Raw genomic sequence first — 13,124 nt, 5'->3', positions numbered from 1 at the left:
AGGGATTCTCTGGTTTGTTCTGAAATATTAATTTAATTGGCTTGACTKTGCTTCTGATTATGGTTTGGTAAATGAATGGCAAACAGGTATCTGCATCACACATACTACAGTACGCTGAGCCTGTGCTGGATGGAGGCAAGGCTGATTACAGAGGTCAAAAGCATTTCACTTGTGGGAGCAAGGTTGCCATTGTTTGACACATACAGTATTGTTGAGATTCAAGAAGCTAAGGGGGTCTCGCACATGTCACATCTAACCTTTATTTGAACAAGCACAGTGTTGCAGATGTTTTACATAGCCATGGGCCCACGGTACTGTACAGGATACAAATATGTTATCATATGGTCAGCTAAATTAAAACAGTCTGTTGCCCACAACATTTAAACATATTTTCATGCCAAAGCACATGTTAGATCAAAGATAATCTAGAAAGGAAATAAATGACATGTTTTCATCTAGCCCCTTTTCAAAAATATGTGTGTGTGTGTCACTAATCTACTCCCTCTGTGGAGGAGATGTGGGCTTGTGTGACCAATTTTGATTTCCCAGGGCACAGCAGCCATGCAATGCAGAGTGCGTGAAGTTTGACATACTGTATATATATAATGATCAAAAATATAAACGCAACATGTAAAGTGTTGGTCCCATGTTTCATGAGCTGAAATAAAAGARCCCAGAAAGGTTCCATATGCACAAAAGTTTATTTCTCTAAAATATTGTATAGAAATGTATTTACATCCCTGTTAGTGAGCATTTCTCCTTTGCCAAGATAGTCCATCCACCTGACAGGTTTGGCATATCAAGAAGCGGATTAAACAGCATGATCATTACACAGGTGCACCTTGTGCTGGGGACAATAAAAGGCCACTCTAAAATATGCAGTTTTGTCAAACACCACAARGCCACAGATATCTCAAGTTTTGAAGCAGTGTGCAGTTGGCATGCTGACTGAGCTGTTGCCAGAMAATTTCATGTTCATTTCTCTACCATAAGCCACATCCAACTTTGTTTTAGAGAATTTGGCAGTACGTCTAACCAGCCTAACAACCGCAGACCATGTGTAACRCCGCCAGCCCAGGACTTTCAACTGCAAGATTGTCTGAGACCAGCCACCCGGACAGCTGCTGAAACTGTGGGTTTGCACAATCAAAGAATTTCTGCACAAACTGTCAAAAAACGTCTCAGGGAAGCTCATCTACARGCTCGTCGTCCTCCCCAGGTTCTTGACCTGACTGCAGTTTGGCGTCGTAAACGACTTCAGTGGGCAAGTGCTTACCTTCGATGCCCAGTGGCATGCTGGAGAAGTGTGCACTTCACAGAGGAATCCTGGTCTCAACTGTACAGGGTAGATGGCAGACAGCGTATATGGCACCATTTGGGCGAGCGGTTTGATGATGAAACGTTATTAACAGAGTGCCCCATGGTGGCGGTGGGGTAATGGTATGGGCAGGCATAAGCTACGGACAACGCACACAATTGCATTTTATCGATGGCAATTTGAARGCACAGAGGTACAGTGACAAGATCCTGAGGTCTATTGTCGTGCAATTTATCCGCCGCCATCACCTCATGTTTCAGCATGATAATGCACGGCCCCATGTCGCGAAGGTTCGGTACACAATTCCTGGAAGCTGAAAATGTCCCAGTTCTTCCATGGCCTGAATACCCAACAGACATGTCACCCATTGAGCATGTTTGGGATGCTCTGGATCGACGTGTACGACATCGTGTTCCAGTTCCCGCAAATTTCCAGCAACTTTGCACAGCCATTGTCACAATCGTTGTTAGAATAAATGGACCAAGGCGCAGCGTGCGTAGAGTTCCACATGTTTATGAAACTCACCAAAACAATACAGAACAAAACGAACGTGAAGCTATGCAGTGCTCACAAGCAACAATACATAAACAAGATCCCACAACCACAGTGGGGAAAAGGCTGCCTAAATATGATCCCCAATCAGAGACAACGATAGACAGCTGCCTCTGATTGGGAACCATACCAGGGCAACATAGAAATAAAAAAACTAGAGTACCCACCCTAGTCACACCCTGACCTAACCAAAATAGAGAATAAAACGGCTCTCTAAGGTCAGGGCGTGACAGCCATTGAAGAAGAGTGGGACAACATTCCACCGGCCACAATCAACTATATGCAAATTAAATGTGCCGCGCTGCATGAGGCAAATTGTGGTCACAACAGATGCAGACTGTTTTTTTGATCCACGCCCCTACCTTTTTTWAAAGTTATCTGTGACCAATAGATTCATATCTGTATTCYCAGTCATGCGAAATCCATAGATTAGGGCCTAATGAATTTATTTCAATTGACTGATTTCCTTATATGAACTCTGACTCAGTAAAATCTTTGAAATTGTTGCATGTTGTGTTTATATTTTTGTTTAGTGTACAAACTAAAACATCTCAAGGCTTATGCATCCTAGCAAATTAATCTGTGATATCAACCACTCAAATCGTTGTCGTCAATATACAGTGCCTTCAGAAAGTATTCATACGCCTTGACCTATTACACATTTTGTTGTGTTACAGCCTGAATTCAAAATGAATTAAATGTTTTTTTTAAATCTCACCCATCTACACACAATACCCAATAATGACAAAGTGAAAACGTGTTTTTAGAATTCGTAGCAAATGTATTGAAAATTAAACACAGAAATATCTCATTTAAATAAGTATTCACGGGCCTCCCGGGTGGCGCAGTGGTCTAGGGCACTGCATCGCAGCGCTAGCTGTGCCACCAGAGTCTCTGGGTTCGCGCCCAGGCTCTGTCGCAGCCGGCCGCGACCGGGGGGTCCGTGGGGCGACGCACAATTGGCCTAGCGTCGTCRGGGTTAGGGAGGGTTTGGCCGGTAGGGATATCCGTGTCTCATCGCGCTCCAGCGACTCCTGTGGCGGGCCGGGCGCAGTGRGCGCTAACCAAGGGGGGCGGGTGCACGGTGTTTCCTCCGACACATTGGTGCGGCTGGCTTCCGGGTTGGAGGCGCGCTTGGTTGGGTTGTGCGGCTTGGTTGGGTTGTGCTTCGGAGGACGCATGACTTTCGACCTTCGTCTCTCCCGAGCCCGTACGGGAGTTGTAGCGATGAGACAAGATAGTAATTACTAGCGATTGGATACCACGAAAATTAGGGAGAAAAGGGGGTAAAATTAAATAAAATAAAAAATAAAAAAATAAAAAAAGTATTCACACCCCTGTTAGAATCACCTTTGGCAGCGATTACAAGTTCATTTCTTTGCCACATTTTTTGCTGTGTTACTTTAGTGCCTTACTGCAAACAGGATGCAGGTTTTGGAATATTTTTATTGTGTACAGGCTTCCTTCTTTTCAATCTGTCATTTGGGTTAGTATTGTGGAGGAACTACAATGTTGATCCATCCTCAGTTTTATCCTATCACAGCGATTAAACTCTGTAACTGTTTTAATGTCAACATTGGCCTCAAGGTGAAATCCCRGAGCGGTTTCCTTCCTATCCYGCAACTGAGTTAGGAAGGACGCCTGTATCTTTGTAGTGACTGGGTGTAATCATACACCATCCAAAATGTAATTAATAACTTCATTCTACTCAACGGGATATCTCGTTGATTATAGTCACGGCCGTGTATATCCCCCCTAAGCAGATCCCTCGTCGGCCCTGAAAGAACTTCACTGGACTGGGGACTTTAACAAAGCTAACCTAAGAACCATACGTCCTAAATTCTCTCAGCATATTGAWTGCGCGACAAGAGCTGGTAGCTTTCTGGATCATTGCTACTCAAACTTCCATGATGCATACAAAGCCCTCCTCCGCCCTGCCTTCGGCAAATCTGACCATGACTCCATTTTGTTGCTTGTATATGTGGGGTACAGAGATGAGGTAGTCATAAATAAATCATGTTAAACACTATTATTGCACACAGAGTGAGTCCATGCAACTTATTATGTGACTTGTTAAGCACATTTTTTCTGCTGAACTTATTTAGGCTTGCCATAACAAAGGGGTTTCAGATTTACATTTTTTATTCATTAGTCAACCTTTTTAAAAACATACTTCCACTTTGACATTATGGAGTATTGTGAGTAGGCCAGTGTTGCAACAACTAAATTGAATCCATTTAAAATTCAGGCTGTAACACAACAAAATGTGGAAAAAGTCAAGGGGTGTGAATACTTTATGAAGGCACTGTATCCAGGTATAACATGTCAAAGCTACATTGAGGTGACATTTACAATACAGTGCTTTCATTTCGATGTCATCATAAAATATTGAAATACCCAGAGCAGTGAAAAACTAGATTTTCCTGTGTTTTATATATACTTCCACACTATGAAGTTGGAATAATACTGTGAAATTTAGAGAATGATGATAATGCCTTTTTAGTGTAAGAGCTGTTTGAAAAGAAAGCCTGAACTTTCAGCCTATTTTGGTGGGATGGAATTTTGGCCTGCCTGGTGACATCACCAGGTGGTAAATTAGTTAATAGGCCAATACGAAAGAGTTCCAAACCTCTCTGCCAGAAGCATACTAACCTGCATCCAATTGTTGCCTTGGCTCTGAAGCTAAGCAGTGTTGGTCCTGGATGGGAGACCAGATGCTGCTAGAAGGGGTTTTGGACGGCCAGTAGGAGGCACTTTTTCCTCCCAATGCCCTAGGGCAGTAATTGGGGACATTGCCCTGTGTAGGGTGCTGTCTTTTGGATGGGACGTTAATGAGATGTTCCGATTCTCTGTGACCAGTGAAGATCCTATGGCACTTATCATAAGAGTAGTGGTGTTAACCAATGTTCTGTCTAAGCTGCCCTTTGGTCTGCCATGCAGAAGAAATATCAAATAAATAACTTTAAGAGTATTCTCCTTTAGTTAACACGATCAACATTTTGCTCTGTGGAAATTGTGATTGAATCAATGCAATTTTAGCCACTTTCAATTTAACATACAGAAACAAATCTAACTGCAAGAGATTTTCTTGTAGGAATAGTGCAATGGAGTAGGATTCTATTGCATTGACAGGCACAACTCAGACCGGTGCACCATAACCAATCAGAGCTGCAGTAGACCTATATGCAAATAGCCATTGCCATATTTGGATATGTGCCATTCACTTTGAATTGGACATTGTTTACACCATGAGCAGTTGCAAGTAGATGCACTTGTTTTGAGATCAGAGCGAGCGCTGCGTGTAGCCGCCTGTGCACATGTGTTCATATTCTTTGCGAGTTATTAGCCCAGTTATAGCTAATTTCTAGTCAACAATGGGGGAGTGGTTGCTTCCTACAACAGCACAAATGTGTGCATTTCTAGCAATCTTTGAAATGCGAGTCAGGTAAAGAGCTTGCCAATAGGCAGAGGGTAGCATAGTTTGTCTGATTCTCTGTAATAATGGTGTGGGAATAATAATTTATTTTGTAAAGTGGTTTCTTGCATCAAACAACATTTTCGGGCATCTCCTTGTCTGAAGGACAACTGGATAAACAGGTTATTTTCAATTCCTGCATGTTTTTTTTCTCAAAAGTCTCTTGGAATGATCACCACAAATTGGCTGCTACTGTAGAGTGATAGAACAGCTATTTCAATGTTAAATGTTATGGTATGCATTTCTCTCCATTGTTTTTGGTAAACCTACATTATGATCAAATAGCCACAGTAGCCTACTTGTGTAACTTAAAGTGGGTACAGCTTCATTGTTCACAGTAAACGCACACTGGAAGTTGCACAGAATCTTCACAATTGTCACGGCCGTCGAATGAAGAGGACCGAAGCGCAGCGTGGTGAGCGTACATATTCCTTTTTATTAGGTGATGACGCCGACAAAAACGACCGTGAAGCTTAAGGCTATAGTGCCAACAAACAAAGACAACTTTCCACACTGAAAGGAGGGAAAAGGGCTACCTAAGTATGGTTCCCAATCAGAGACAACGATAGACAGCTGTCCCCATACCCGGCCAAAACATAGAAATACAAAATCATAGAAAAACAAAACATAGAATGCCCACCGCAAATCACACCCTGACCAAACCAAATAGAGACATATAAAGGCTCTCTAAGGTCAGGGCATGACAACAATGTTCAAGTTTGTGCTCAGCAGACCTGAAATTTGCTGAGTGCCAAATATTTTTTTGTGGGAACATTGGTGCTAACCCCGGCTAAATTCATCGCCACCTACAGTAATCATCCTTATTTTCCAATTGCCTCATTCCTCTCCCCTGTAACTATTCTCCAGTTCGTTGCTGTAAGTAAGAATGTGTTCTCAGTCAACTTACCTGGTAAATAAGGGTAAAACAAATATGTAATAAAAGCTAGTTTTCAGTTTTCCTTAGGTCACTCCCAGACAGTCCTATAAAAAATTCTTGCTTGAGAAATTGTTCTTGCTAAGAAGCTATTTGTTTCTTTTTGACCATTTTAATTGAAAACAATCACAGGTAGGTACTTCATTATTACTCAAATTATTTTATATTGAGATGAAAACGGGCTGCATTGGGCCTTTAAAATCCATGGCAATAAAAAAACTATCTGTATTTATCCAATATGTACTGATGTATGCCCCAACATGGCTATAGGTTAATTCACTTCTACGCTCGCTCTTGGATTTAGAAACAAATTGCTCTGTACTGAGAGCCCTGGACAATCCATTGCAATGTATCTAAGAAGGTCTCAACATTTTTAGACTTCATCATGTCCAGCACCACCCCAACATCAACATTTGAGAAAATGGTGTGTTTCTGTTTTGTAGTAAAAAAGATAGCGAAAGAATAGTGTTTCCACTGACATCATCAACCAATTAGTTGACCATTAGTAGGCAATGCCTACTCACAATTGGTCAAATTCACACCATGCACACCAAAGATGTCATTGGAAACATTTAAAATGTCTTTTACTACAAAACATAGAAACACACCATTTTCACATATGTTGATGTTTGGGTGGTGCTGGAGATGATGAATTCGAAACATAGTGAAGTTTACCTTTTAATGATCAATACTCATGAATGTAAATTGATTAGCCAACTCTATATGTACAGTTAGACCAGGTGCCTGCTCAATAAGAAGAAGCATTGTTCTCTGCTTTGTTTTTGTCTTCCAATAGGTTGACATGGGTGGGGTGTAGTGGGCAAGATGTACAGTATTTACACAACTAGCCAAGAGACCACATAGACAAACTCAATACCGCATGTCCATGTGGCAGGTGAAGTAATACTTTGCCCTCCGAATTAAAGTTTTACTACCCCAAGCTGAGTCTGTGGTCCACGCCATCTGTTGTGTAGATCCTATTATATGCGTTATGCATTTCATCTTAATCCCACATGATTTGGAAAGACTGGCACCGTGTTATTTTATACAATTAGCTGCTGCCAATCTTTCCGGTTCTTCGGGGATGGAGATCCAAATGGGGGACTCAGTTCTACTTTAGACCTCTTTTGAGGTAGCTATACTGTCAAGAGACGTTGATTTGGGACGGATTATTCCTTTAGAGTACCATGGAGTATGTGTCATTCTAGGTGGTTGAGAGGCAAAGAGACAGAACATACTGCATAGCAAAGGGAGTCCATCTGCAAAGTCTGACTGATGAACATCTTGTTAGTATGAAGTCTAAAATCTGCTCCATATTGCTCTGCTCACAAGGTACCATACTGTGCTGCGTAATCTCTAGAAGACTCTGCAAACCAAGGAACTTCGTTGCATACACAGGATGTTGTAGTCTGTAAGAGCATAGACAGGCCAACAACAGTATCGCTACATCGGGCCCTATAAAATCTGCGTTGCGGAGAACACGAACGGAGTGGAATTGACCGCCTCCCGAGTGGCGCATGCTTAATCCATGAGGCGTCACTACAGGCCCGGTTTCGTTCCCAGGCTGTATCACAACTGGCCGAGACCTGGAGTCCCATAGGGTGGCACACAATTGGCCCAGCGTCGTCCGGGTTAGGGGAGGGTTTGGCCGGGGGGGCTTTACTTGGCTCTAGTGACTCCTTGTGGCGTACCGGTCGCCTGCAAGCTGACTCGGTCGTCAGTTGAATGGTGTTTGCTCTGACCCATTGGTGCAGCTGGCTTCCGGGTTAAACTGGCGGGTGACGCGGTTTGATGGGTCATGTATATGAGGAAGCGTGACTTGACCTTCACCTCTCCCGAGCCCGTTGGGGAGTTGCAGCGACGAGACAAGATCGTAATTGGATTGCAGTTGGATATCATGAAATTGGGAAGAAAAAGGGGGAAAATATCTATATATTTTTAATTTAGCTTTATTAGAAATGTCTTAAATTTTCTCAAGTTAATCATATGACAGGGATTCACTTCCTGCAACTTTCTGAAATGGCACAGGAATGCCCCTGTCTGTGTGTGCGAGGCGTGCGCATGTCTACACTTTGTGAGAGGATGTTAGAGAGGATGTTAATGTTAACCTTCTTCTCGGGTAGAGATGGAAAGGCTTTCCCAAAAACCATCTAAATGAAATGTTCACTACAAAGTAGCCTATGCCTACCTAGCAGAGTGGTCCAGTATCATGATTACGTGCATCTATCCAGTGGCCATTTTGTTTTGCAAACTCTACAGTCACATGAGCGCTACAGAAACATCTCCAACCAAACAATGGTCTCTTGCTGGTGCACAATTGCATTAAAGAGTAACTACACCCCAAAATTTAAATTTTGTACATTTTTCCCAGATCTCAAAAGTGGTCTCCTGATGTGGTTTAAGCGTTGTTGTGGACTTAGAACATCCAATGTTGTTGTTGTTTCTATTAAAAAGTTTGATTTTGAGTGTGAAAACCTGAAAAAAAATGGTGGAAAAGGAAGCCTGGAAAAACAAAATGGAGACAACAAAATTTGTGAAAAAACTAAACGGAAACAGATTTCATAGGGCCCTACATACTGTAGCCTACACATACTCAGACTCTCTTTCTCTCTCTCTCGCTCTCTCTTTCTTTCTCTTTCTTTCTCTCTCTCTCTCTCACACAGACACACACACACGCACCCGCACACGCACACGCACACACTGTTCTTCTATCAACATTGTTGAATCTACTGATGTGATCTCTTTTGAGGATTTGCAATAGATATTTTTGTGGATGTTGAATGTAAATATTGAATGAATTTATTTGGGATGTGTCTTCTTACAGCTTGCAATGGTGAATGTGTCAAAGGAAAGACATGAAAGCTGTAATGTATTTCGAAAAAACTAGTTTCCGTTTTATCTCAAACTGCAGCCTGTAAGCCTACCTTTTTGACTTCTCATGTATGGCGCATACATGTATGCTACTCAATCATAGAGATGAGATAGGATCTGTGCTTGTTGTATTCCTATCTCGTTCTCTCCATCTTCTACCTTATTTGGCCGTACAATGACCTTAGATATGGCCATTTGTTAAACATGCGTGAGGTGGACATCTTTCTTGGCTCGGTGATTATCAAACTTTGCATTAGCTCTGATTGCACACAGACGGTGCTTAGGAAATGTTTTAATTGAAAAAAATGTGCACAGATTGAACGAGGGGAATTACGTCCTTATATTGATTCATTAGTTTTAAATTATTTCATTGATTAACATCGTCAGAATTAAAATATAGATTTAATTACCGAGAGTCAAGCCAATTAATGTTGTTGCTGAATTTGGTGTCTCTCAGTCACAAATCACCCATGGATTTAATTAACATTTCCAGGGTATGCAAACAAAGCACAATCGTCACCCTAGTTTCCCCTCCGTGTCACTCGTCGGTTCCTTTCCACTGCCCAAGAGGGATGTGGAAGGTAATGTACTGGAGAATGGAATTCTCCATAACCATGTTGTGCCACGCGACTGTGTCTCAGCAGGCACTTTCTGATAGACTAATCCACTCACTGCAATGTAGTTCAATCTCGCCAGGTGATACTGTATTCCATCACTGATGCACCCGGACTCGGCTCACTAACCATTCTAGTTAGCTACGTTCTTGACCTTTTTTAAACTGGTCCTCAAAGTTGCTCACAAGTGTTGAATCTCGCTCTCAAGGGCTGGCAGCGTCCCTGATAACATTTAAGATGTGCCCTATACTTCTGTTTTGTTTCCAGTCTTGAACAGCATTTTCTGTGGATGCATTTGGACTTGCAATTATTTGGAGGCTTCGAACATGAGCAATGCAAGATAAATGCATCTCATTACAATCATACTTTCATTTTTTAAGGCTCAAAAGATTATGCTGATATCCATAACAGATCAATGCTTAATTCATAAATGCTGCTGGTTTGACTACTAAATGACCATAAGAGAACTCATACAGAATGATGTCTTCATCGTTACAGGTGTGTATACTGTATGTCAACATTATGGCCATGAAGATAGAGGCTTTTATTGTCTTGTCGCTCCCAGATCTAGAGCCACGTTTCTGTTTTTCATTACATACATAGGATCTTAATTTGATCACTCTGTTGTTGCTGAGAATTTTCCAGCAGCCCAGGAAATGCAGATGCAGCTTCGTGATTTACATAAATTCACTGAAACCCTGCACTAACGCACAGTTCTATGAGCAGTAATGCACTTTTCACGTAGTGTAATTTTGTCCAGCTAATAGCCTAACCACCGATCAAGCAACGTTATGTACTAATTGTTCATATCCTGTTGCTGCAGGATTATTCTGCTGCAACAATACGGGTCAAATTAAGATCCTACAACTGTGCCTTCTTTTTTTCCCTCCAGCTTGGATAATAAATGTGCAAGACAGAGGTTGTGCTTTTCTTATGTGCACCATATTAAATAGCATGATTAAGTTCAGTAATGGCCGTGGGAGGAACTCGGGGCGTAAGCACAAAATCAGAGTGCTTTAATGTATAAATTGTGAAATGGAAAAGTGTGTAGGGGTGGGTGGTGCTATAATATTACTAATGTCAAGGCATTGTCACTGTGTTCCAATTCAAGTGCAGGGAGGCTTGACTGAGAAGATCGCCCCTATTTTATTGCATCTTTGAGGGAAAAAGCGTCTTATCCGCTCTTTCAGGAAGTGTGTTTTCCACTGACGTTTAGTGCAAGGCCTCCTTAGCTTACTCACTCTGACTTCTACCACTTCTAGTACCACCACCACCACCACCACCATTATATTACCACTAATACCATTGCTACTGTTACTTCCACTACCCCTACAGCTACCAGTACTCTGACTAAAACTGTAACATGAAAGGTGTCTAGCAGACCAGTTTAGGACCTCAGTCGACAAGTTCTAGGATTATATGAATGACCGATGGCCGTTTTGAAATCTGTTCAGTGGGCACATGGAGAATTTCAACGCGGTCATGCTGACAGTACCAAACATATTTATCTGGGGATTTACTATCTTTTAATGTGGTGTTAATAATACAGCAGGATACCAATAATTCATGTCTGTCATTTAATAATAATAAAGTATTCATACGTGTGAATCACTTCTCCAGAAATATCTCTTCAGACTCCTCCATATCCCTTCTTCCGCTGAGCGAGAGTAAAATAGGGTAGACCTAGGAGTTGAGCCAAAGCGAGGTAGATGGAGTGTTTATCTACTGGRGGATGCCTTATCTCTCACTATGGCATCCAACTGTCAGAGGCCGTCCAAACAGGCTAATCTTTTGGAAACAGTCAACATATTGTAGTCAACAACATTACGATAACTCCTTCAGCGTTATACTTTTTTCCCTTCTAAAAGCAGTCCTCTGTGGCATTTTGTTGTGATATTTCTCTGTGGGTGTTCTGTAAACTTGTACTTCCTGTTTCGTGAACCAAGCTGGGAAATGGACTCAGGATTAGTCAAGGTTTTTGGCCACTCTCCAGCGTCAAGGTGACAACATCTAAGCATTGTGCTAGCAAAATTGACACAGTAACAAAAATGATACCACACAGATAGTTACAGTACATATCCTCATGGTGGATACAGGATCAGAGGTGGAAATTGCATCATACATCATTTGGGTTGATTCCTACAAGTAGTCTTTAACATTTTAGTTCAAATTCTTCTCAAAGCAAGAAACATCTAGGAAGAAATGTGATGGGCAGTACTAGGCTACATGAGAAAGAGGAGAGAGAGCAGGATAAGGAGACCGAGTGTCTAATGAGTACATGGCATGGGGCTGTGAGGGGGGCTTACGGATTCGGCAAAGTCTTGGAACTCTTGTCAATGCCACTTTGAAGTTAATGGATGACATGCAATTAAAAAGTCTGGGCTAAAAATTCAATCTAATCCATTTGAGTAGGGAATCTGTGGATGCAGGATTAATTTTTTTACCCTCCGATAAGACCATGCCTTTTCCAAAAACTCCACACAGGATTGTCGAGAATTAGTGTATATTAATAGGTAGAAATGCACTCTTCTGACTGCCTTTTTAATTTGACTTAATTTGAGGAAAGCAGCATTCATAAACCGTCTTCATGAGGAAATGGCTAGGTTGAATACCTGTACCTAATCATGGATTTAAGACAAGCTCTCTTAAACAACTGCCTGAGGCTCCACGGTCTGTTGGAAATAATATCTGTTTGAACTCGGGGATAGTGTAGAGAGACTACATTTACGGCTAGCGGCTGGATACATTTGACTGTTAGTGTTCGGCGTAACAGTTTGGGGTCTGGAATAGCCATCTGGGAGAGTTGCCAGGTTGGGTCCTGACAACCAATTTAAACACGGGGGGTGGTGTGAGGCTATTATTCCAGAATGTAGGCACAGCTACAGTAGATACAGAGTAGGAGGGACTAACATCTCTCTAAGCACTTCTCACATCTCCGAAACAGTTCTCATTGAGACTGTCTCTAAAGACATTGCTCTAGCGTTGTTCTCCACCGAATAACATTAGATCCTTGCCCTCCGGGAATCTGTCATCATCCCACTGGTTATAGAGATGTTTATTTAAGATATTAACATACGGTTGAATTCATCTATAGAGATATAAACTCCCCCTATGTAATGTTTCATCAGCTTGTGGTACTCCTTGGGCACATGAAGGTTACTATTGAACATGATTTGTTTGGTAATTACTCACTATAAACTATTGGGCTGTGTCCTCCTTTCTTTGTCCTCATTGCYTCACATTTTGAAAATAAGGCCCTCTTTTTATTGCCCTGGGATTGCTGTGCGCCATCATTAGTCAGGAGGGAGATATTCCACCACCCTCTCTTATTTAGTCGTCCTCGAGGGACGTCCTCAGCAC

The sequence above is a fragment of the Salvelinus sp. IW2-2015 genome, linkage group LG8 (assembly GCF_002910315.2).
Source record: "Salvelinus sp. IW2-2015 linkage group LG8, ASM291031v2, whole genome shotgun sequence".
In the NCBI taxonomy this organism is placed as follows: domain Eukaryota; kingdom Metazoa; phylum Chordata; class Actinopteri; order Salmoniformes; family Salmonidae; genus Salvelinus; species Salvelinus sp. IW2-2015.
Note: the sequence above shows the minus strand (reverse complement) of the source record.